At 36.7% G+C, this 27,158-nt stretch overlaps 1 pseudogene; it reads right to left on the bottom strand.

Moving 5' to 3' along the window:
* Positions 1-17,327: 17,327 nt before the first annotated feature.
* LOC120190785 lies at positions 17,328-25,658 on the bottom strand (annotated as a pseudogene).
* Between the last annotated feature and the right edge of the window lie 1,500 nt (positions 25,659-27,158).

Genomic DNA, 27,158 nt, shown 5'->3' with positions numbered 1-27,158 from the left:
AAGAACAAGGACCTGATAATAAATTTCAGAAAAGAAACATGCACTAGAATCAAATAAAACCAATACCAATAAGATTAAAATGGAGATCTACAAAATAATATGCACGAAATTAAATGACGTAAAAAATAAGAAACAACATGAAATAAGGACTGGAATGAAGCAAATCTAAACTCTAAGGCTCAAAATCAAATAATTACACAAAACATGTAAATGAGGACTAAAACGAACACTATACAAAACAAGCAACCAAAAATCTAAACACTTAGAAAATATAATACTAATCATATAGGATTAAAACGAAACAAGAAATAAATAAAGAGCTCAAAATAGAAAGATGAAATTTCATTAAGGATCATATTACAAACATTACAAAGCTAAAGGGATTTAAAATGTAATTTACCCCAAAAATGAAAAAAAAAACGCGTGAGATTACAGAATTACGGTGACCTATTCTGATATTAACCCTAAATATGAAACACATAGACCTCCCTTTAACCCTTAAATGGTGTCGTATTGATTAAAACCCAAAATAGGGTTTCATCTCTCCCTTTAACCATTTCATTTGCTCTTCTTTCAGCAAAATATCACAAACAGAAAGAGAGAGTTCTCTCTGCTACAACCCTCACGCCGCCGTATGTGGCAAACCAAAGCCCCGGCCACCGCGAACGGTGGCCACGGGGTTAAACGCCATAAAAGCCCCTCCTCTCTTTCTTTCTCCTCTACTTTCCTAAAAACCCAACATAGAAACAGAGCCCCTTTTCCCACAACCAAACTAAAACAACTAAATCTTTACCTTCGAAACAAAAGGGGTTTGGTCCAGTGAAGCTCACGACGGTGATAGCTCGGAAGGTAAGACCTTTCCGTCTTTTTCTCTTTCTCTTTGCTTGGTTTTTATTTTTTTTTCTTTTTTCTTTTTCCTCTCCCCCCACGGATTACTCTTCTTTTCTCTTTTATGTTTGCTTCCATCTGGATTTCTGGTGAGATGATGATGACATCTAGGTAGATAGGATTTGATTTCTCTGATTTGGGTGAATAAAATCCAGATTTTTCGGGATTTTTGGGTGTTATTTTAATGGGTTTTTAGATTTGGGGTAAGTTTAGGCCACTGTTCTTTGATTTGGTTACTATTTTTTTACAGGAACCGGTCACTGTTTGATGGATGGACTCCTCACAGCTCCGATGACAGCGGCGGTGAGGGAAGCAGTCGGCTTGAGCGACTGGGAAATTGAAGGCCAAACGGCGGCAGTGGTTGGCTGTTGGATGATAACTTTTAGGGTTTCAAAACCCTAGGGTGAATCAAGTTTAGGGTTTAGGTTATCTACTAGATTGGGCCAGTGATTTGGGTTCCAGTGGGCTTCTGGTTTGGGTTGTTGGGCTCCGGGATTGGGCCTTTGTAATCTGAATTGGGCTTCTAAGCCTGCAAAAGTGTAATATGTAAAATTAATAATAATAATAATAATAATAATAGTTAATAATAATTAATAATAATAAAAATATATATATAAAAGACCCGGACAAAAACGGGTGTCTACAGCTGCCCCTCTTTGCACATACTTGTGTTAACAAGAACAGTGCAAAGACGACAAGCCAACACGTTTTTGTCTGGTTCTCCCTTTCAAACTTAGAAATTGAATAATGTTGGTTGTTGGGGACGACACTGCTCATACGTGATGAAGAGTTCGGGTCGTCTAAGGGTGACACGGTTCATACGTGATGAGGAAATCTGGTCGAAGGATGACACGACTCATACGTGATGAAGAGTTCTTGGCCATCTTTAGGAAGGGTGATAACTCGGTTCCTACGCGATGAGGACGGCTGGTTATCTAAGGGTGACACGACTCCTACGTGATGAGGATATCTAGTCAGGGGATGACACTGCTCCTACGTGATGAAGAGTTCTTGGCCATTTTATAGTGATAACATAGTTCCTACGTAATGAGGACGGCTGGTCAGCTGATGTTGACTGATTCATTGCTTTGCTAATGAAATAGATCTTGAAAACCCTGTAAAAAAAATGGTCATATGACATGATTTCATGCTGTCAATATGCTCTAAGAATGATCTAAATGCATGTTTAAAGGGTTATGCTCAGTTCGATCCTGGCATTGGGAATCTCTCATGCTCTTTGATCAGAATATGCGATATTTATGCGTTTATCCATGCCTGGTTACTTTCTTGACCTCTCATTAAATATTCTGTGACTTTGTCCCTCTGATCTACCTCGAGAGAGTTTATCCTGCCTCTTTGATTCTTTGGTCATTGATTGATTTTTCAGAGAAAATTCATTCAGAATGGCCTCTCCTTGTTGCATGCCTTTAAATTGGGACTTCTTTGTTTTGGGAAAAGTATGATTATGTTGAAACTGATTTCTTTGATTTAAACCCTCTTTTTTTCTCAATGATTTGTTTAATGATTGATGGGAGCGTGCCTTTGTATGTGTTCTCTGGCGCACACCTGTTTCAAAATCCCCATACTCTGACACTTTTCAGAGTAAGGCATAATAATCAATAATTTGGTGAATATATACAAGGACAATGAATCAAATTTGACAAGTTTCCTGGAAAAGAGACAATGAGAAATTATAATCTTTTGGGGACAAGAAACAAGTAAGTACAAAGGAAGATCAAAGGACAAATATAGTGAATATCAAATGCTGAATCCTTTTGCTTCTTCACCCCAAATCTTTCTTGAAAGTTGACATGTGTTTCGAAGATTCAGATCGTACAAAAGATGTGTGAGTATAAGAGTCTTTCCCTGAACTGTCAGGCTTCCGAGGGAATCTGCCATTTCAACTTCTGGCTATTCGAGCCGTCCATTATGGATTTTCAACTCGAATCCTCCTTTGGTTTCAAGACGCCCATTTTGGGTTTTCATCTTGAACCCTCATTTATTTAATTTTTTTTTTAAGTGTAATATCGTTTGACCGAATCGGAATTCACGGGATTAGGCAAATCTTCTCCATCCATTTCTGTTAACACCAAAGCTCCTCCTGAGAATGCCTTTTTTACAACATAGGGACCTTCCCAGTTCAGCATCCACTTCCCTCGAAAGTCTTTTTGCATAGGTAGGATCTTTTTTAGTACCAAATCGCCTTCACGAAATTCTCGAGGTCTGACTTTCTTGTCATATGCTCGTATCATCCTTTTCTGGTACATTTGGCCATGGCAGATAGCTCTCAGCCTTTTCTCCTCAATCAAATTTAATTGATCAAACCGACTTTGTACCCAATCAGCCTCGTCCAGTTTCAACTCCATCAATACTCTCAAAAGAAGGTATTTCCACCTCAACAGGTAAAACTGCTTCCATCCCATATACCAAAGAGAATGGTGTTGCCCCAGTAGATGTACGAACGGACGTGCGATAAGCAAGCAACGCAAAAGGTAATTTTTCATGCCAGTCTCTATATGTTTCAGTTGCTTTTGTGATGATCTTCTTGATGTTTTTATTCGCTGCCTCTACTGCCCCATTCATTTTTGGGCGATAAGGAGCCGAATTGTGATGTTTGATCTTTAACTTTGTGCAAACTTCCTTCATTAAATCGTTGTTCAAATTCAATGCATTATCTGTGATGATCCTTTCAGGTGTTCCATATCTACAAATGATTTCTCTTTTTAGAAATCTACACACTGCTCCTTTTGTGACATTAGCATAAGAGGCAGCTTCAACCCATTTGGTGAAGTAATCTATAGCCACTAAGATAAAACGATGTCCATTTGAGGCCTTCGGTGAAATTGCCCCAATGACATCGATGCCCCACATTGAGAATGGCCAAGGTGCGTTCATTACATGGAGTGGTGAAGGAGGAACATGTATTTGGTTATCATGAATCTGGCATTTATGACATCTTCGAGCAAATCTGATACAATCTCCTTCCATAGTGGACCAATAGTACCCAAACCTCATGATTTTTCTAACCATTGTGAATCCATTAGCATGTGTTCCACAAACTCCTTCATGGACTTCCTCAAGTATTTTCTTGGCCTCGATTCTATCCACACATCTCAAAAGCACCTGATCCTTGCCCTTTTTATACAATATATCTCCATCAAGGACATACCCCATTGCTAATCTTCTTAAGGTCCGTTTATCATTCTCAGCTGCCTCTGCCGGGTAAGCCCGATACTTCACATACTGGAGAATATCATAATACCATGGGAGACCATCATTCTCCTCTTCCTCTATGTCGCAACAATGAGCTGGCATTTCTCTTATACTCATCCGAATAGGCATCATTCGAGATTGATCATCGGCCTTAAACATAGCTGCCAACGTAGCCAAGGCATCTGCCATTTGATTTTCTTCACGAGGATGATAAGTAAAAGAAATTTCTTCAAACTCTTTGATCAACTCCATCACCAAGTTCTTGTATTCTATTAACTTGGAGTCTCGAGTCATCCATTCCCCGCGAAGCTGATAAATAACCAGAGCAGAATCGCCGAATACTTCCAGGCTTTTAACTTTGCGCTCAATTGCAGCTTGAATACCTAAGATACATGCTTCATATTCTGCCATATTGTTAGTGCATTCAAAGGCGAGCCTACTAGTACAAGGATAATGATCTCCCTCAGGTGAAACTAGTATTGCCCCAATTCCATGTCCCACAGCATTAGAAGCGCCATCGAAGTTCATTTTCCATGCTTCATTTTTCGGAGTATCTTCTTCAGTAACAAATATACTCATCAAGTCCTCATTCGGAAAATCAAATTTTACTGGCTCATAGTCTTCTAATGCTCTGCTTTCCAGGAAATCTGCAATAGCACTTCCTTTAACTGATTTCTGGTTCATGTAGACTATATCAAATTCGGACAACAACATTTGCCATCTCGCCATCCTTCCAGTTAGAGCCGTTGATTCCATAAGGTACTTTAACGGATCCAGTCTTGATATCAACCAGGTAGTATGATACAACAAATACTGTCTCAACCTCTTAGTAGTCCATACTAAAGCACAACACAGCTTTTTGATAGAGGAGTATCGAGTCTCACAGTCAGTGAATTTCTTAATGAGATAGTAAATAGCTCGTTCTCTTCTTCCAGTTTCGTCATGTTGGGCCAACACACATCCCATTGACTTCTCAAAGACAGTCAAATATAAAATCAGTGTTTTGTTTGGGATTGGTGGCATCAAGACATGAGCATTAATTAAGTAACCCTTAATTCTATCGAAGCATTCTTGGCAACTATCATCCCATTCTCCTGGGTTTCGCTTTCTCAGTAATCGGAATATTGGATCACATTTCTCGGTCAACTGAGAGATGAATCTGGCAATATAATTTAACCTCCCCAGAAAACCTCGTACTTCTTTTTGCGTTCTAGGGGGAGGTAACTCCAAAATTGCTTTGACTTTATCAGGATCTATTTCTATCCCATTCTCACTGACTACAAATCCCAATAACTTCCCTGAAGTAGCTCCAAATGTGCACTTGGTTGGGTTAAGCTTGAGCTGGTATTTTCTTAATCTTAAAAATAGCTTCCTTAAGACCTTTACATATTCTTCTTCGGTTTGTGATTTAGCAATCATATCATCCACGTACACTTCTATCTCCTTGTGCATCATATCGTGGAACAACGTAACCATTGCTCTTTGATATGTTGCCCCGGCGTTCTTAAGTCCGAAGGGCATCACCTTGTAACAAAATGTACCCCACATTGTCACAAAAGTTGTCTTTTCCATGTCTTCTGGGTCCATCTTAATTTGATTGTAACCTGAGAAACCATCTATGAAAGAGAAAAGAGCATGACCAACCGTATTGTCAACCAAAGTATCGATATGTGGGAGTGGAAAATTATCTTTGGGGATCGCTCGATTGAGATCCCTGTAGTCAACGCACATCCGAACTTTTCCATCTTTCTTTGGAACTGGCACTATGTTTGCTACCCATTCAGGGTACTTGGCCACTTGTAAAAATCCAGCATCGAATTGTTTCTTCACTTCTTCCTTGATTTTTAATAGCATATCTGGTCTCATTCTTCGAAGTTTTTGCTGAACAGGTTTGTATTTCGGCTTTATTGGTAGCTTGTGCATCACAATGTTAGTCTCCAACCCCGGCATATCTTGATAAGACCAAGCAAACACATCCCTATATTCCCGAAGAAGGCTTATAAGACCATCTCTTATTTTTGGTGAGAGTGAAGTGCCAATTTTAACTTCCTTTATATCCTCTTCTGTTCCCAAATTTATTGTTTCAGTTGTCTCTTTGTGGGGCAATATTTGTCTATCTTCTTGCTCCATCATTCTAACAAGCTCAGAGTTTAACTCACATTCCTCTTCATCTTTATAACCCTCAGATTCTTCGAGACACATGTCATTTTCAAAATCAATTTGTGGTTCAAAAGTACCATTACTCGAACAGTTGATATCTGAAGACCTGCGAATCAAAAAGGATTATATTTGGCTGTGGACAAAATTTTATCTAATATTTATCGAGAGAATAATTATCAATAAAGAATAAAGAATACTCAAGAGATGAATAAAATACTTGCTAAGATTAGAATGAAAGAAGAACACTGTTTCATTAAAGCAATGAAAAATAACAATTTGTCCTTTTACAAAAGCCCTATTATATTTGGGTCAAAAGGAGACAGATTTGTTATTATGCATTACTTTGAAAAGTGCTTATAGAACACAGGGAGTTCTTCAACAGTGTAATTGTTCAAAACATAGCCAGGAGGACACGGACGAATTGATGCCAATGAACACTCTCCAGTAGAATCTTCTGTGATAACGTTGATGCTCATGCTTCCCAATAAATCTTCAACAAATTCTGTATCTTCAATATCCTCTGACTGTTTCAGCGTGTCAATCACAAATCCTCCAAACACAAAAGATTTGGAGAGAGGCGGAATGACCATGGGTCCCCAAACAAGGTCTTCTCCCTTTACTCTTGCCTTCCTCCTTTCCTTAAGCTTTTGTGCATCCTTGACTTTATCATGGTACGTTGGTTTGTATCCGAGACCAAAATAATTTCTTTTAGGAACTGGAGCCGGCCCTTCAGTGATGCCTTGCAGTTTCTTTCCCAAGCCTTTCCCTACCTTTGCTCCTCTAGCTAATGTCTCCTTTAATTGCATCTTTGTATTTTTTGAAAGATGAGGAATGGGAATTCTTTTGCCTTCAGAGATAAAAGTAGCATTAACAAATTCCAAGGACTGGAAAGAGGACTCTAGTGCATTTTCGTCTGCCCCTACATATGGTGCATCTGTAGTGATAGAGGCAATGATGTCTTCTTCCGCTTTGATGGTCACTAGAGTCCCATCAACAATGAATCGGAGCTTTTGGTGAAGGGAGGAAGGAATTGCCCCAGCCATGTGAATCCAGGGTCTCCCCAGCAAGCAACTATAACTCGGATGGATATCCATGACAACAAAATCTACTTCAAAAGTTGTAGGGCCAATTCTGAGAGGGATAATCATCTTCCCCATTATTTTGCGTTCTGTCCCATCAAATGCCCTTACAGCATTGCCACAAACCCTCATTTGTGATATATCCATAGGAAGTCTATTTAGAGTGGCGAATGGCATAACATTCAAGGCCGATCCGTTGTCAATTAACACCCCAGAGACGATGACTCCTTTGCAATGAGTCGTAATGTGTAAAGCCTTGCCCCTGCCTTTTCCTTCTTCAGGTATTTCGTCATCATAAAAATAAATAAAATTATCTGCATTAATATGATTTACCATCCTGTCCACACGTTCCACTGGTATATCCTTCCCTACAAAAGTTTCATTCAGCACTTTGATCAGAGTATTTCGATGTACTTCCGAATGCAATAGTAGAGATAACATTGAAATCCGCGCTGGGGTCTTATGAAGCTGTTCCACAATATTATACTCGCTGTGTTTCAGAAACTTTAAAAATTCCTGAGCCTCCTCAATTAACAGGCTCATTCAATTATCATCAGGATCTTTAATAACCACATCTCTTGCTTTATCAGCCTTTCCAGGAGCATAGCATCTTCCACTCCTGGTGAAAAATCCAACTTCAGCAACTTCTTCCTCCTTACTCTCAGGAGTATTAATTTGGTATGTATAGTCCCAGGGAACACTCTTGTTACTCTTGTAGGTAAAAGGCACAGGGGTTTTGATCACCACCCTAGATGTTATACTTCCACTGCTGGCCTCGTAATTTGGTTTCGATATGACCAGGACAGGCTTTTTTAAATTCTTTTCAGCTTCCCTTGAATTTTCCTCAGAAGCGCAGATATATCTTTCATTCTCACTCATCCTTTCTTCATAGAACTGCAACTCCTGCTTGTTCATTAATTCTTGGACTATTTGCCTGAATTCTTGACAGTCCTGAATTTGATGACCATTTTCACCATGGTATTCACAAAAGTTCTCTGTCTTTTCCGTTGAGCATTCATTTCTAGGGCTCAATAACCCTCTCTCCTTTATTTGAGCATATACCCATTTCAGTGGTGTTCTTATTTCTTCAATTCTCCTTTTAATTTTCTGATTTTTCTCAATAGCGTTCACTCCCTGATTCTGATGATTTGGAAGCGGGTTTGCAGCAACACAGGGTGCTTCAGAATCATTAAAGGACACCACCTTTCTCTTGATCAGATCTTCAACCACTCTTTTAAAAGCGAGACATTTTTCAATGTTATGTCCTCTGAGATTTGCATGATATTCGCATGTCTCATTTTCGTTGAACCATTTTGGATAAGGTGGTTTAATTGGATCAATGAATTTTGGTGACACTACGTGAGCTTGGACTAATCCATGGAAGAGCTCACTGTAAGTCATTGGTATGGGAGTGAACGTCATCCTTTCATTGTTATGCTCGCGCTTAGTCTCTCCTTGGAATGAAGAAGAATTTCCCATCTTCGGCTTACTCACAGAGAAATTTACATTATTCACCTCTCCTTCTTTCCTTTTCACATAGGGTTTCTTTGCAGGAGTTTGGCTACCGACAATCTGCCCCTTCTTTAATGCTCTCTCGATCATCTCTCCGCACATCACGATATCAGAGAAGCTCTTAGTTGCCACTCCTAACATATGATCAATATAAGGAGATTTTAATGTATCTATAAACATGGTTATAAACTCCCTCTCAATAAGCGGTGGGTGCACTTGAGCAGCAATATCCCTCCAGTGCTGAGCGTATTGTCGGAAGGTCTCATTATGCTTCATCTCCATATTTTGGAGAGTAACACGATCAGGCATCATATCGGTAACGTGTTGATATTGTTATTTAAACGCATTGGCCAAATCCTTCCAAGACCCTATTTTAGCTCGGGTTAATTGGTTATACCATCTGACAGCTGACCCCGTCAAGCTGGCCTGGAAACAGTGAATTAATAGCCCATCATCCTTCACAAATCCTGTCATTCTTCGACAAAACATGGTCAAGTGAGCAACAAGACAAGTTTTCCCATCATACTTTTCAAATTCCGGCATTTTGAACTTTGGTGGTAATACTAGGTCTGGCACAAGACTCAATTCCTCTGCATTCATTCCGTCTTGAGAACCCTGCTTTCACATTTCTTTAAAAAACCCTTTGCACCAGTCCTTTAAATGCTCTGGTACTTCCGTTTTAGGTTTCTCCATTTCCTCAGGATCTACATCAATATACTCATGAGGACTGTTTTGAGGGTTAGTCGTGGCCATTTGAACCTTTACAGCTGAAGACCCTGCAGGATGTTCAACTAGCTTTTCAGGTGAGATAACTAGTCTCGGGGTAGACTCCTACCTAGAAACTTCAACAGGGGCAGTGCTTGGTTCTTTAACTGTTTCAGTATGTAACCCAGACATCTTGGTCATCATCTCATTCATCATATTAGCCTGGCTTTGCAGGATTTGATCTATAATTGACTTTTGTGACTGATCCATCTTTGCCTGCCATTCTTGTTGTATTCTTAGTAAATCTTCTTGCATTTCTTTCTTTAATTGATCAAGCTTGGCCTCCATGGCTCTACTTCGCGTGTGATAAGGATTGGAGTTTTTACTTGCCAGAATCGTCTGTCACATAACCCTTCGGAAATTAATTTTATTGTTCTTTTAAATTCGAATGCATATTATTGGTAATGTGCTATAAATGATACATTTTATTGGTGATGCATTATAAATGATGAATTTACTTATGCATAATGAATGATGCAAGTATGAAATGGAAATAAAAGGCGTTGACCCAAGCAGTAACCATTCGGAAATACTTTCATTGGATAAAAAGTTTCACTCATTACAAAGGAGTTCTATTATATATAAGGCCTAGCCCTCAGACTCAGCTCTACAATTTCATTCATAATGGCGATGATCTCCCTTGTATATTCAGAAACCAGATTTGTGCGCAGTTGGATGATCTCCGCTCTATTGGCTAATTCGTTCATGTACCGAGCCACTTCACCCATTTGAGCAATAGCTTCCCCCATCATGCGCTCGCGTTCTTCTACCAAGGATCGATAATGCTCATATGTATTTTCCCATCCCTTATTGATGCGTTTGATCTCTTTTTCTAGATTGCTAATATGAATTCGACATTTCTGGAGTTCACCCTTTAATTCTCTGATTTCCTTCTGGAAGGATTTGTTTTCTTCGAGAGCAGCTCTTAGGTCCACTGAAGCGGGAGGAACTTGCACTTGCAGAAGGGATTGCTCAAGGTTCGATACATGACTTTTGAGCTCATCATTCATAGCTCGAGATTGGTTCATCTCCTGTTCGAATCTCATCTGTAATTCTCCCATTTCTCCCGTGAGCTCATCTACTTGCTGACTTTTTGTAGAGAATCTCTGCATCCACGATCCAATCTCTGCCTGCTTTCTATCAAGGATTCGATTCCATCCCTGTCTCTCAGACCACATCTCTTCTTTCTTTTGCTTTCTTTCTTCTTCGAGCTCTAAAATTTTTCGATCTTTGTCCTCAAAGTCCTCAATTATACTGTTCATCTCAATTTTTAACCCCTGGACTTGATTCTTTTCTTCTTCTAATTCTTTCAAGCTGACTTCTCTTTCTTCCTGGAGTTTTTGAGCGCTACGAGCCTCAGCTTTATACTGCTTGATCAATTCCTTTTTATCGGCCTCTAGCTCGCATACTTTTGCTTTTCCAGCTTCTATCTTCTTGATCTGACACTTGTTCTCAATTTCCAGACTTTTGATTCGTCGCCTTGCTGCTGCTAATTCTCTGGATCCAAGTCTCTTTCTCACTTGCTGCACCATTTGATAATCCTTTTTTAAGTCTTCTAAATCGGCTTCCACCTCCTCTTTCCGCTCTCTCATCATTATAAACTGTCTGGCATGAAATTCAGCCTCGATAGTCAACATGAGTTTTCTCTCTCCATCTCTTCTATTTTCTTGGAATCTTTAGCCTTTTCCATTTCAAACTCAATTCTTTGGATTTCCAAATTCGAAGGGATATTTCTGATTTGTTCTTCTATTGACCTTGATCCCTCTCCAGATGTTAAAGGTATCTTATCATTTACCCTCCTGATTCTCCAGGCTTCATAATCAGGCGTCAGATAAATCCGCTCCAATTACTTTAGTCCTAAAAGTCATCCTCCAGAATCAGCCACATCTTTGATTTTCTTTCTATAATTGCCTTCTTTATAATCAAATTCAGCACCAGTCAACCCATGAGTCACAGGAACAAACTGTCGGGCACCGTACTGTCTCAATATCAACAAAGGAGCGTATCCCACTCCTCCCCATAGTCCCAGTAATATAATCCAGTCCAAATCTCCACACTTGAACAAGATTTGCGTATGCATCAGCCACGGTGTTCGCCATGCTATGTTTTGACTCTGTAGATTCCGGAAGAAATCAATCCATTGATCTTTCTGAGATACTTCAGGCTACTCCTTCGTAAGGTACTCAGCAATAGGAGAATAATCTTTCAAAAAACGATTATAGTTGACTTTTTCCTCCTTCCAGAAATGGCTCCTGATCCACACAGTAAGCAATTGAGCACAGCCCATAAAACGTCCTCCCCCCAACCTTCTACATATATTCAAAGATCGGAAAGTTTCAGCAAGAATCGCATGGACTGGATTCACCTCTCTTCCTAACTTCTCAACCAAATCGACTACTGCTAGCTCGATCAGCCCCAAACATTTTGGAAAGATTACCAAACCATATATACCCAAAGTAAATACATCTCTACGCACGTTTTCATCTACGTGCGCTTCAGCTATCTTTTGTAAGTGAGACCACGGCACTCCCTCACTTTCTCCCTTGCGTTGCAAGCGATCATTTACCCATTTGTCGCTTGTGCCCGAGATCTTTGCAAGCTTTGACTTAAAAGAAGGCCCTTTTATCGATCGGGAGTAAACTTTGTCCACTTTAACGCTTGGCAAATTCAACAGAAATTGGTATTCCTCGAGGGTTGGAGTCATGTCCTCTCAGTTGAATGTGAAACAACTATAGGCCGGATTCCAAAACTGTATTATGCTTCGCATGAGAACCGGATCTACCTTCACGTATATCAGATGAAATATATCTCCATAAGTCTGCTGAAAAGCTTGCCTCTCAATAAGATTCCAACTTTCCCAAATTGTTTTCAATCCCTGAAGCTCATTCTATTTTAAAGAAGCTGGCGTATAATCAGACAGATCCGACACGTAGTTCCCTGATAGACTATCTCCCTGCTCTTTCTGCTTGGCTTCAGACCAGTTCCTTACATCTGCTGGATTCACTTCTTTGTTTAGGAAACTCCTTTCCATCGTGAAAGTCTTTTCACTTTATCGATACTCACAGATCAATCGCCTTTTCTAATGATATGTCTATGCAGTATGAAAAAAATAAACAAAACAAACAAAACAGTTAGTCAAAACAATTGTATAAATTTAACATAAAAATATATGTAAAACGGGAAATAAATCTACTCCAATTATGTATTATCTACCCGAATAATATTCCTCAAAAAGGGTCCTACCCAAACATGCTTTCTACCCTCCTAAATTTATTTAATTAAATTCTAACTGCACCTAAATTCTATTTCACATGCTTTAAAAGAATAAATTTATTCTACACACTCAAAAAAATAAATAAAATAAAAATAAAAAGGTTAGAGTATTTCTCCATTGTGTACGCCTATTTTGGGTACCTATTGACGGACAGAGGTTCAGTATGACTCTACCTAGTGTGACCGTTCTATGGTTCATTATATGCATGGTTTCGGCTATGCATGGTTTCGGCTCTAACAGGAAAAAGGGACTCGAATTGTCCTTGATGTTAGTGCCCCCTTGGGCTGCCAAACCCTCATCCTCACCCATTACAGGTTTCAAACGGAACGAGTTCAATTCGAGGGATTCACTGCCTTATACCCATACGAGGAATAAATTCCTACGAAGGTATAAGGTATGTATCCCATGGTTTTTGCTAAAACTCATACGAAAAATAAATTCTTACGAGAGTAAAGCAATCACCCTAACTAATTTGGATCGAAGCTCATGTCTAGAGATCATGTTATGCCAATGAAAGTGATGTGTGTGAGGAGAAACAAACAAACCTTTGACTCAAAAAAACATGGAAAAAATAAAAAAAATAAAACCCAACGAGAACTAAGAAAATCTGGAAAAAAATGAAAACAATTAATGTTAGTATAAAATAATAAATAAAATCAATACATAGATCATAGTTTAACTAAAGATTCGAACTTAATTTCCACCCTAACGACCATATATAAGCGACCGACAGCCTGACTCTCTAGAGTCCCCAGCAGAGTCGCCAAGCTATCATAACCATTTTTTTTGTAAAACAATTAAATATTATTTTTAAAAAACGATTATGACTTTAATTTAAAAAATTAGAGATTATGGATTAATTAAAATTAAATTGAAAATGAGTCGCCATCGACCTTTGGGTTAGGTAGGTCGAATACCTAAAAAACGTTTTTAATTTAAAAAACAATTTTAAGGAAAATCATTTTTTATACAAATACAAGTCTGCGTTATCAGAAGAAAATTTAGGGGTTCGGAAGTCGGTTACGTCTGTGGAAAAGATAAACATCCACAACGCCCACAATCGGTACTTAGTCGCTTATATATCGTCATAAATGGTAGAACTTAAAGTTTGAATCAGAAGTAAAAATATGATCTATTTATTGAATATTTGTTAAAATAATAGAAATACTTCACTTGGTAAGAAATCTCAAGATTTGCAATCCTCCAACGGGAAAGCTATCTCATCTATTTCTTATCTATAAAGTATATTCTATCTTTGAATTACCACCAAATAATATCGACATGAGTAGAAAATAAAATATGCTTAATTTATCTAAAACATGTATCGTTAATATTAACATAAAAACCACTAATACAATAAATTATAAAATAGAATAATAAATAAATTATGATCTATTTATTGAATATTAGTTAAAATAAAAGAAAAAACCTTTTCTTGACAAGAAATCCCGAGATTTGCAATCCTCCGTCGGGAAAGCTACCTCGTCTATTTCTTACTTGTAAAGAATATTTTCTCTTTAAATTAAAAAAAAATAATATCGAAAATTGACAAAATGCATTTTATTTTTCCAAAACATACATCACTCATATTAAGATTCAATGAAGAAATAATAATAAAGATTAAAATTTAAATATTAAACAATATGAACATCAAATAAAAAATAGAATAACAATAAAAATAATTTCTATAAGCTTGTAAAAGGAAGAATTTGCATTTTTTTTATCATTCTTGTTTTGAACGTCGTATTCGATTGTACCACTTCGATCAAGTGATACTCTCCACGCCCATTCTACAAATAGTGTTCTTGAAATACATTCGAAAACAACACATAAATGAGTAAAATTAATAGCTAATACATATTTAAACATGTAAAGAGATTATAAAATAAGAATATAAATTGAAATAGATAATAAATATGCGCATAATATAACACAAATAAAACATATTTAGTATATATATATACGTTATCTATAAATAATGATTTACACAAAGTACTATGCGTGAGTTGTAGAAAATATAAGGGAATATATATATATATATATATATATATATATATATATATATATATATATATATAAAATAAATATTACATCATGTTGACCAGATCTAAAGAAATAATCAGCCTTAAGATTATACAACCATGATGAGAAAGAACAAGGACCTGATAATAAATTTCAGAAAAGAAACATGCACTAGAATCAAATAAAACCAATACCAATAAGATTAAAATGGAGATCTACAAAATAATATGCACGAAATTAAATGACGTAAAAAATAAGAAACACATGAAATAAGGACTGGAATGAAGCAATCTAAACTCTAAGGCTCAAAATCAAATAATTACACAAAACATTAAATGAGGACTAAAACGAACACTATACAAAACAAGCAACCAAAATCTAAACACTTAGAAAATATAATACTAATCATATAGGATTAAACGAAACAAGAAATAAATAAAGAGCTCAAAATAGAAAGATGAAATTTCATTAAGGATCATATTACAAACATTACAAAGCTAAAGGGATTTAAAATGTAATTTACCCCAAAATGAAAAAAAAAACGCGTGAGATTACAGAATTACGGTGACCTATTCTGATATTAACCCTAAATATGAAACCGTAGACCTCCCTTTAACCCTTAATGGTGTCGTATTGATTAAAACCCAAATAGGTTTCATCTCTCCCTTTAACCATTTCATTTGCTCTTCTTTCAGCAAATATCACAAACAAAAGAGAGAGTTCTCTGCTACAACCCTCACGCCGTCGTATGTGGCAAACCAAAGCCCCGGCCACCGCGAACGTGGCCACGGGGTTAAACGCCATAAAAGCCCCTCCTCTCTTTCTTTCTCCTCTACTTTCCTAAAAACCACATAGAAACAGAGCCCCTTTTCCCACAACCAAACTAAAACAACTAAATCTTTACCTTCGAAACAAAAGGGGTTTGGTCCAGTGAAGCTCACGACGGTGATAGCTCGGAAGGTAAGACCTTTCCGTCTTTTTCTCTTTCTCTTTGCTTGGTTTTTTTTTTCTTTTTCCTCTCCCCCCACGGATTACTCTTCTTTTCTCTTTTATGTTTGCTTCCATCTGGATTTCTGGTGAGATGATGATGATATCTAGGTAGATAGGATTTGATTTCTCTGATTTGGGTGAATAAAATCCAGATTTTTCGGGATTTTTGGGTGTTATTTTAATGGGTTTTTAGATTTGGGGTAAGTTTATGCCACTGTTCTTTGATTTGGTTACTGTTTTTTTACAGGAACCGGTCACTGTTTGATGGATGGACTCCTCACAGCTCCGATGACAGCGGCGGTGAGGGAAGCAGTCGGCTTGAGCGGCTGGGAAATTGAAGGCCAAACGGCGGCAGTGGTTGGCTGTTGGATGATAACTTTTAGGGTTTCAAAACCCTAGGGTGAATCAAGTTTAGGGTTTAGGTTATCTACTGGATTGGGCCAGTGATTTGGGTTCCAGTGGGCTTCTGGTTTGGGTTGTTGGGCTCCGGGATTGGGCCTTTGTAATCTGAATTGGGCTTCTAAGCCTGCAAAAGTGTAATATGTAAAATTAATAATAATAATAATAATAGTTAATAATAATTAATAATAATAAAATATATATAACGGGTGTCTACATAAAGAATTTCAATTTTTTTAATAACGAATACTTGTGCTTTTATCATTTGCAATGATCTAATTTAAGGGCTCAGAAGATAACAAATTTTTTAACCGTGAAAATCATTTAATTCGTATTAAATAAATTATAATATTGATGACTTTTATTTTAAACTTTATTTAATTTTGATCACTTAGTTTCGAAAAGAAATTTTTTGATCAGTTTTACAAATCCATAACATTAGGTTCTGATTTAATACCTGAAATCAAAACCGTGTCAAGGCATTGCCTTGATCTCCGTCCTCGTTGCCACCTCCTCGATAATCCACTCACATCAAGTGCCATATAACATAATTATATTGTCTGGGGTTTTTTTTTATGGCAACAGAATTCAAACATGTGCAGAAATTCGCAATGGTTTTTAACCCCCTAATCTATTGGATTCACCAGGGCTTAGCACATATTTTAAACTCTATAACTTAAACCCTAAACATATCTTTCTGAAGTTGATCCTATCAGTCTAGCACACCTTCACCAGATCAAGCAAAATAAATTGCAAAGTGTTTCAAAATGTCAGGAAGAAGACATAATGAACAGTTCTATCGGGATTTGTATGTATCAAGAGATCATAGAGTTGCAATGGTTTATTTTCCTTCCTTGTCTTTCACTTCCCTGGTCAATTCTCTTTCGATGCCTTGTCCTTTAGACTACGACAGGCCCTCGTTATCTTCATCAAAATTGTAAGAGGAATCTCAAATGAAAAGACAAAAGGAACCCTCTAAACTTACTAGACTTTTCAATCTCGACAATTTCAATAAACGGTGTAACTTTGATAAAACATAGAATTCATTTGTTTATGTATTCATCAAATGATGAACTTTTACCATACAACAATGAGGGAGTTACATTTTTTTCCTCTATCGTAAGACCCGTTAATCTAAGAACACGGATGATTAGTAGTGGCAGCTCAAGCAGAAGCTCTACAGATGATACAAAAACCCAAGCTCAATTACAAAATGTAGTCATCGCTTTTACAGAGAATTTGATAATAATCATAACATCAGTTTAGCCACAGCTCAACCGAGAATCAGCTGCCCGCAATGTCATCTGATGGCGGGGAACTCCGATTTCGCAAGCATTCACTATTGCAGCAAAGCGGAGGGAGCATAGAGACTCACCCACGGAATATGGATTTGGTGATACATTGACAAACATGAGGGTTTTCGAATCTCCACCAAGACAAGGATGTATTTGATACAAAATGATACAACAGAAGAACTAATGCTATAATACCATTTAGGCCGCATGTGATGTATTGGAAAACGAGATGTTTGTCAAAATTTGATATCAGCAAACATGGAGTTAGCATCAACCAAACAACGCATGAAAGAGGACAAATTATTCAAGAGCACTTTACCCGGAGAAGATATGTCAGCTTGGAATTCCTAAATGGTACATGATACTCCTTTTTGGCCAAGGCAAATATCACATCACTCAAACGTGATAAGCTCTTGTTAATAGCCTAGTTTGCCCGGGAATACATCAGTATAATAATTTTAAACAACAATTTATGGAATAGACAAATCCAGTAGAGCATTAAATACCTGAGTCTCCTTCAACCGATCCCCGATCGCACAACTCTTTGACAGTCATTCACTTCCTGCAAGATCAATGAGGTTCAAGACACCCTGTACTTGTTGCTCAGTGCCCTAACAAATTAAAGTAAAGAAATGTCAGTCTCGATATGAAAGAGGGTCATCAAGAGACTCGACAATAAAAAAAGCTCTCAGAGGAAGTATATTTACCTCATTCAAACCCGAGATCCTTAATGTGAAAACCATGTGACTTATAGAAGATTGTTCATTCATCTGAGTTCTACCCATAGACCTAGAAAACAGAATTACAACCCCTTTAATATCCCCAAATTGTTCTATAACATTGGCATTGAGAAGAAAACTCATGAGGAATTGTACATCAGAGACAAGGTTTTTTTTTTTTTTTTGCTTTTAAATTTTGTTGCACCCACACTAGACAACTACCTCATCATTCACAAAACATTTCATAGTTTTCAATATTAACTAATTTAAAAGACCCAAGTATTTCCTTAAAAAATGCTTCGATTGGAAATTTCAGGAACAATTATAATACCAACTTACACTTAGAAACTTCATCAAACTTAGGTAGATGCATGATGCAAGAATAATCTGTACAACATTGACATAAATCTTAGGAATCTAAGCAATTTTACCTGCTTTGAGCAACCTGCCTTAAAAGCGAGGAAATCTCTGTTATGGTGCTAACATCGAGAATGGTGTAACACCCTCGGACCAATGCAGGTGACCCGATCCGATCCGAGGTGTCACATTAGGGCCACAGGAGCGACCCACGGTAAAAATCCAGAAAAACTTTAAAATTTTTGTTAATCTATTTAAAACGTAAAATAATTTATATATATAAAATACAAGTTCAGAAAGTCATTTATATATTAAAATAAAATCCAATTCAGTAGTAACACAAGTTTCAGACTCGAATATAAAAGCAGAACACAAACTATATGCCCCTTAATTACATGGACCGTACTCTGCAAGCAACGCCGGTGGAACTCCTTTACTAAAGTCGGTAAAAGTACAGGATCAAACTCTTTAACCTGAAATGATAAGTAACAGTGTAAACTTTGGAAAGCTCAGTGATACAAAACTACCAGATGAATGCAATAGGTCATCAGGTATATGGTAAAACATAACTTCCTTAGCAGAACAGACATCATCAGATTATAACGGTGAATTCAGATTCCATTAGCTGAGTCTTCAGTTACAAATAGGAATTTACGATCTGATGGAAGTATTCAGGGAGAGACAGATTCAGAAGATTGAATTGAGGAGTCTAGTGTGTTCCAACAAAACAGATAGATGTGTATAGATCCTTTAAAAACATTAGTAGTTTAAAACATATTTTAAAACCACAGTAATACCCACTAATCGAACACCGATATGCAGTTCCCAAGAACTATATCCATAAGGACTTACCCTAGGCCTATTGGGTATAGGTGTCAACCTAAGGGAGCACCTTGGGACAATAAGGTCTTACCTTAGCCGAAGCATAGGTGCCCACCTGAGGGGTGTGCCCTCAGGCCCATAAGAACTTACCTAATGCACACAGCAAAGAAGCCACCTAAGGGAGCACCTTAGGGTCCATAAGGTCTAATCACTAGGCCTATTAGGCCTTGGAGCCCACCCAAGGGTTGCCTTGGTCCATAAGGAATTACTAGCTTGATTGGTGTTGAACCTGCATGAGGAATTACCAACTTGATTGAAGCTGAACCTACATACTCTAGAATCCTACCCAGGGCAGTATCATAATAATTGGTTCATACAGTAAATAGTAGATTCCATCATCTATAAATTAGAAACGATTATATTTTCCAGTAAAAACAGGAAACAAGAGAACACATATCATGTAGCCATAGTTCATAAACAGTAAATCAATACATTAGTAAATCCAAATTTTTGAAAAATCACATTTTAAAACAAGTAAAACAATTATATGGCACATAAGGAACATACTAGAGGATCAAGTTATTTTTCGGAAGTACTTAGCAATTATCAAGAAGGGGAAACACAAAACTTCTGCAAACTGATTGAATTTCATAAACGAGATCCTCATAAAAAAGGGATTTGATAGCTAGTGAATTCATCAGTCATTAAAGAAGTAATTTATCAAGATCATATAATATTCAGATATATCAACAAGGTATTCCAAAATTATTACATCAAAAGTTATTTAGGATTCAAACATTCCTAAAGTGATTCCATCAATCAGGCTTATAAGGGCATTTTAGCCATTTAATTCTTGAGAAATTTGATAAATAAATTTAATAAAGGTATGCAGCGATTTACAGAATTTGCGGATTTCAAGCATCTTAATAGGTTTCCAATTCCAATCGCACTGTACAATTCCCAAAAAGGAGACGAACATGTATTACTGCATAATTGAACTGATCACCTTTAGAACCCTCTTTGGAGTGATCTGAGGAGACGAACAGGTATTTAAGCAGAATTTATTTACTTCCCGTATTGTAATAGTATTAGGGATGATTGACCTACTTTTGGTCGTACTCTAAAAACCTCAGGGGCGTTACAGCATTTAAAGCTTCATCGGTATCTTCAGAATTTATCCAAAAGTATTTGCTTAATCCAGGTCATGAGGGTATTTAGATCATTCTGGTATTCGAGGTAGATTATCCATTCCAAATCTTAAGGGTATTCAGTCATTCCAAGGTTTGGGGGTATTTTAGGTTATTTCTCAATTCAGGGGTATTTTGGTCATTTTACAGTTCAAGGGTATTTCTGTCCTTTCCTTTCGTCCAGTTTTTTCATTTAATTCAGACTTGTCATTTATTTCAGTCATTTCTGACAATTTAAACATAAGAAGTACTTCCATAGTGTTAGTCTTTCAGTACCTGCTCAAAAATTGAGAATCCTAGGTTTTGAGCCTTTACGGAGGTCATGAACTGATTATCAATGATTCTCCGAACAAATCATGAAATTAACAAGTAAATCAGTAATTTTATCAGGTGGAAAACCAATTCTCATGCCAAATCCACTAACAAGAGCAATTTCATGTCATTTTTTACATCTCAAGGACAATTTTGTAATATCTTATCCAGGTATTTTTAGTATTACAACTTTTAAAGGGATAATCAGAATTTAAGGTTTATACGGTTAATCGTTGCACTGATTAATCATTGAACTTGGAATTATTTATTACCAGACTTCTAATTTCTGATAGAGTCATTCGAGTCTTATTAATTGACATTCTTTTTATTGTATTTGAATCGAGTTTAGAGATGATTAACTACATACGTGTGACCAAATATATTCATGCATGCATTAGCCAATACCAACAGAAATTAAACGTCCAAAAATATCTCGAATACATATCAACAGAAATTACAACAAAAACAGCTTAATTGAGAAAAACAGATTGAATAGGGAGGTTAATAAGTGAAAAACAAGTTACCATGTTCGAATTTGACAAATCGAACTTCGAATTCAGACTCAGAACGTCAAAAACATAAAATGACTTCAGAAAATTTGACTTTTTTGTCAAAGTCAAAATTAACACGGTAAAAGTCAAAGTAAACTCTGGTCAAAGTTAACGGACAGGTCAACGGTCAGTCGTTGACTTTGTTCGATTTGAGTCAAATCGAGTCGATTCGGTCTGACTGGACCGGTTCCAGAAGACTCCTGGACTAGTAGAAGAGTCCCACGCGCACTGCCGACGCTTGGCGGCTCATATGACGATGACATGAGTGGTTTTAGGCGATCGATTTTTCCCTGAACAATTACGCCTTTAAATCTACCCACATCAACAAAAAATAAGCCAGAAAAATCACGTTAAAAGTGCGTTCGACAACTTACCTCAACGACAATCAATGGCGACGCTACGACGAGGAGCAAAACCGATCAGGTTTTGTTCGCATGACGCCGACAAGGCTAATGGAAGCAGCGGTGTAATGAACGGTCGGTCGGATCGACGGGAATCGATGAAAATCCGAGTGTTGGGGGCGTGTATTTGTAGCACGTTCGAGCGTCGATTCGCGACAACTGGCATCGTTACTCGATGCAATGGTGCTCGGGTCTTGGTCGCCGGTCGATGGGGAGTCTAAGGGAGGTGACGACGCTCTCAATGGTGACCGGACGATGGTAGATTGGTGATGGGGGGCGAGGCAGTTAAAGGATAGAGATTTGGAAAAATTGGGATTTTGGGGAAATTGGGGGGTTTAACCCGACCTTAAACAATAACATATATATATTTACCTAAAAAAATCACCAATAGTAACCTAACCTAAACGGTTATGGCATGGGTGACCATGTTAGGGATAAGGATTCGAACCCCACAGGCCACCAACTGCATTTTTATTATTTTTATGTTCGCCGACAGAAAAAGGAAAAATCCAAGGTTAAGTCCCTGAACTTCCCCAGATTCTAAACTAGGTTGCAATTTTGAAACTTTATAATTTGGTCCCTAAATTTATTAAATAAATTTATAATATTTAATTATTTATTTTTAAAAAGGGGTTGTGACAAATGGTCAGATCACTGACATATGTATTACCATTTGCGCCATGTTTAATTGTGTACTGCTTTCTAGAAACCGCACTTTCTGGACGTGTAGGATCAGAACCTATTGATCGATTGGTTGACAACAAATCACGGATAGTATCGTTGTATATTTCCAACATTGAAGCCTAAATTTTTTTAGAAAGGGGTGATTTAAAACCATGATTAGCCATCGTAACAAGTAGAAATCAAAATCAAAATAAAATATTAAATCACCTGCATTTTGTATTTCCATCCTTGTGCTTGCAGAGACGGCTACTTTGAAATATCTGCTCCAATGAACGAGGTATCAACCCCTTTTGCTCTAAGGCTTCTGGCCTTCCCATCATGGTGTAAGTCTTACTTGAACCTGTCTGTCCATAAGCAAATATACAAACCTGAAAACAAACCAAACCACCAAACAGCCTATGAATTCATATTTATTTCAAAGAGCAATTATGTAAATCAGATAGCAATCAACGAGGGATAGACAATCACTGACAATTTTATAATTCAAATATCAGAACAGATACGGCAAGACTCAGCTTCAAAGGATAAAAGTATTTGCTTACATTTACAAAAATAAGAGTATAAAATAGCTAAATCACCTTGTATCCATCAAGGGCATTCTGTGCCAATTGGGATATCTCCACAAAAACATCTAGCTATGAAGCCTCAGGATTGTATCAAATGTGAATGGATACTTTTGCCCTGTTGACAGTAAGATATACATAAAAAAGGGTGATGCTTTTGATACTGAACAGAAATTGAGTAGCAAAGAAAGAACGCATACGCTCATACCATTCTGTATCAAGTCAACGTCACGGCCAAGCGATTCTGTTGATGTTGGATAAGAGACCACTACACCTTCTTTTGCACCATCATCCGGTACTAAAGGACGTACCTGACAAAAAATTCGGATGTTACCTTTCAGTTTCTGCAATTAAATATAACTTAGTATCATTACATGATTATAATGAACAAAGAAAGGGCAATGAAGTAGCAGTACCAAAATAGTATTATGCAGCTTTTTCCTCAAATTCTTGTATGATTCTTTTTTGTTCTAAATATGACACCATTGTTTCTGAAGCTGATAAATCAGTCATCTGGAGATGGGAAAAGAATGAAAAAACTATGGCATCAACAAACAGATTGATGATTGCTGATATCTTTTGCGAAAAAAGTATTACAGAAAACAGTCTTCAATTAAGGCATTTTTGGTACCTTCAGCTTTTCATTTGCAGCTGCAAGCTGAATCTCCAGTATTCTTATATGCTCCCGCTGAGAAGAGCATGTCTCCTGCAAATGAAATCTAGAATGTAGTAAAGCTCGCCAAAATGGAATTACTACTTGGAAGGGGGAAAAAGTCAAGCAACCTCCAAGGATTTTGATTTTATAATCATGTTATCTAATTCTGCAAACGACCTTCCAGCACTTTCTTTAAATTTCTCTATTTCAGCAGGTAAGGGTTGCACTTTTGACACTTGACATTCACGATCATCCCTCACTTGTTGTAGTTCCCCTCTTAGGCATTTAACTTCATTAACTAATGTTTCCTTTTGACTAACAGCATCATCTTGAGAAGCCTGAAAACAATAACAATGAAAGGATTCAAATCTATTGAAATGGTATTAGTTAAGAAAAGTACTACAACAGGCTGAAACAAAAATCATACCCTTGACAAGGTTAATTGCTCTTGCAACGAACTATAATGGCCCATTAAAGTGCTAAGATTCTCCACTATTGTCAATTTCTCATTTTCTACACGTTTGAGTGACTCACGGACTGTTTCAAGGTCAGAGATTAATTTGGAATTGTACTGTTGCAGACTGAGGATGTACTCTTGTAATCGCTTGTGTATTGTCAAGTGGGGTAGCCTGCAGAATACAATAAATGTCAACCCGCAAATAGATACTAATTTAATAATAGCGACAAATTCAATATATAATACCCTCTCATTGGAAGCAGCTATATCCTGCTGAGCTTTTTGAAGCTCTTCTGTCAAAGTAGCAACTGACTTTTCAGCAGTAACCCTAGATTCAATTTCACTTCTATGGCGGTTAATAGCATCCTAGTAATTAAAACCAAACAAGTATATTAAAGAACCATCAAAGAAGAGCATATATGCACAACATATTTTTAAGATTGATATCATACCATCTTTTCAGACACTTCCTTGGAAAGCTTTTCCTGTAAGGACGCATTATTGTCCCTTAACTCGGAAATAATTGCATTCAGTTCTTCCTCCTTGTTTTTCTTCTCTAACTCTGCAGAATCAAAATTTAATTAACATAAACCACAGCAATGCAAATTAATTTTAGGCGGAAGTAAATTACCTGTATCAGTGCATTTTTTCTCAGCAGATTCTAATGAATTCTTAAGCTTCTCTTTATCAAGTACATGATTATCATCACACTGTTGAAACCATTTGACACAAAGCTTAAGCCTTTTATTATGTTCAGCCGCGTGTTCATATTTAGCCTACACCAAAAAGTACAAATAAGTGACAAAATTAAATTTGTAAACAAACAACAAAATTAGTTACAATAATAATTCTACCTTGAAATCGAACTTTTTAGCTTTTGGCCTCTCATTCAGTATTGCTTCAATCTTCTTTAGTGAATTCATGACATTCCTCAGCGTTAGATGCTGTTGTATCTCCTTGGAGATTGTTAACAGTGGAAAAGGCTCGTCGGGTTTGCCCAGTTGCTGTGGATCCCACTCCTCTACCTACTGCTCCAAACCTTCTCCGTTTGTCTAACGGGGCTTCATCTCCAAGTTCCTTCCTCTTGTATTAATAATTAAAACTAACAGATTGAAACATTCAAAATAAAATTGAAGGAGCTAAAATAAGGGATGAAAAATCGGTTACATTGGTGGGGCTGCGAGGGGGTCGGTTCTGGTTGCGGAAAGCCATATTTGTAACTCGATCAAAAACTCAGTCGAAGATGCTACCGAGAGTTGTTTCGTTTCTCGTAATGTCGTATGGGCCGTTGATATCAGAGAAAATCGATTTTGATTTTTGATTTGATTCTCTTGAGAGGATGGTCACGGGGAAAGAAATTGGAACGTTACACTTTCCCTGGTTTAAGGTATCATCCATAAAACGATGGAATTGAAATACTTTTGAACAGATAATGTGAAATTTGATCATATTATTCTTATTAATTTTTTGATATTTAAGTTGGATTTTTTATAAATAGTTTGAGTTTTGGTTTAGTTTTTTAAGTTTGATATTTGGGTTAGGCTTTTTTAAGTGTGATATTCGGGTCGGGGTCGAGTTTAGTGTGAAAAATATCTGACCCGAAAAAAATATATAATTTTACCTTATATATTTATAAATAATTACAATAATACTCATCTATATATAATTTTTTTCAATTAAGTCACTGTTTTTATTAAATAAAAATATTTTTTTTATTATTTTGGGTCGGGTCGGATCAGGTTTCTAATTCATATATTCGGGTCGGGTCGGGTGAAACTTTATTTTGGTTGGGTCGGGTCTCGGGTGGAGGTTCTCTTGTTATCGGGTCATGTCGGGTGGACCAAAAATCCGACTCATGACCATCCCTAATTAGAATGATTTTAACTTATAATTTTTATAATTTATTTAAATGAATAATTAATTAATAAAATAAAATTTTAATATTTTTAAAATATTTATAATATATTACTACATGTAAGTTATATAAAACAAACTAAAATTAAGTAAAAAATAAGAAGGTCAATTATGTCATTTTATATTACTGAAATCAAATTCATCTGACATGTCTGCGAACCAAACAGAATATGAAATTGGATTTCAATTCAATTTTCTACCAACCAAATATGTTTCAGATTCAGATTTTAATTACTTTACAGATTTCAATTCCTCCGTAAACATTTTAGCGAACCAAAGGGTTTGGAGAACGAAAAGGAGAGAGCGCTGTAAGGCATGGGAATTGGATATTTGTATTGATATGAAATTACATCTGGCTGCATCTCTTCGAAAAGCACAAATTAAAAAAATACAAAATTAACGTGTTTTGGAATTGGACCCATTTGGGTCATGTAGTTTAGCCCATTAATCTACAGGTTCCTTTGTTCATGCTGTGCTTTTCGATTCAATAAGTATCAAGGTCGGCCCATCTCCCTCTTCATCAGGTGGATTGCTTAAGTCGATAATAGGGGTGTATAATTATTTTATATTAATGTAATGTTTATTTATATATTTTATGCATTTAAATAAACGAGTATAAATAAAAAGTTTATATTTATCTAATAAACAAACAAACAAACGTGAATAGAAGTGTATTTGAGTCGTTTATGTTCACGAATAAACTCATTTATTGTCTTATTTATAAGTTTGTTTATCATCTTGTTTATAATATCGTTTATTGGCTTATTTATAAACTCGTTTATCGATTCTTTTATAAGATTATTTATTCGGTTCTCCTTTTTCTTTTATTTTTTTACATTTTAAATATTGATAAATATAGGGACTAAATTGAATATAAGGTAAACTTTGAAGTTCAAATTATAAACTCCATAAAATATAAGGAGTAATTACACCATTTTT

This window comes from Hibiscus syriacus, unplaced genomic scaffold (assembly GCF_006381635.1).
Source record: "Hibiscus syriacus cultivar Baekdansim isolate YM2019G1 unplaced genomic scaffold, ASM638163v2 tig00116962_pilon, whole genome shotgun sequence".
Lineage (NCBI taxonomy): Eukaryota > Viridiplantae > Streptophyta > Magnoliopsida > Malvales > Malvaceae > Hibiscus > Hibiscus syriacus.
This window is presented reverse-complemented; position numbering and strand designations above follow the sequence as displayed.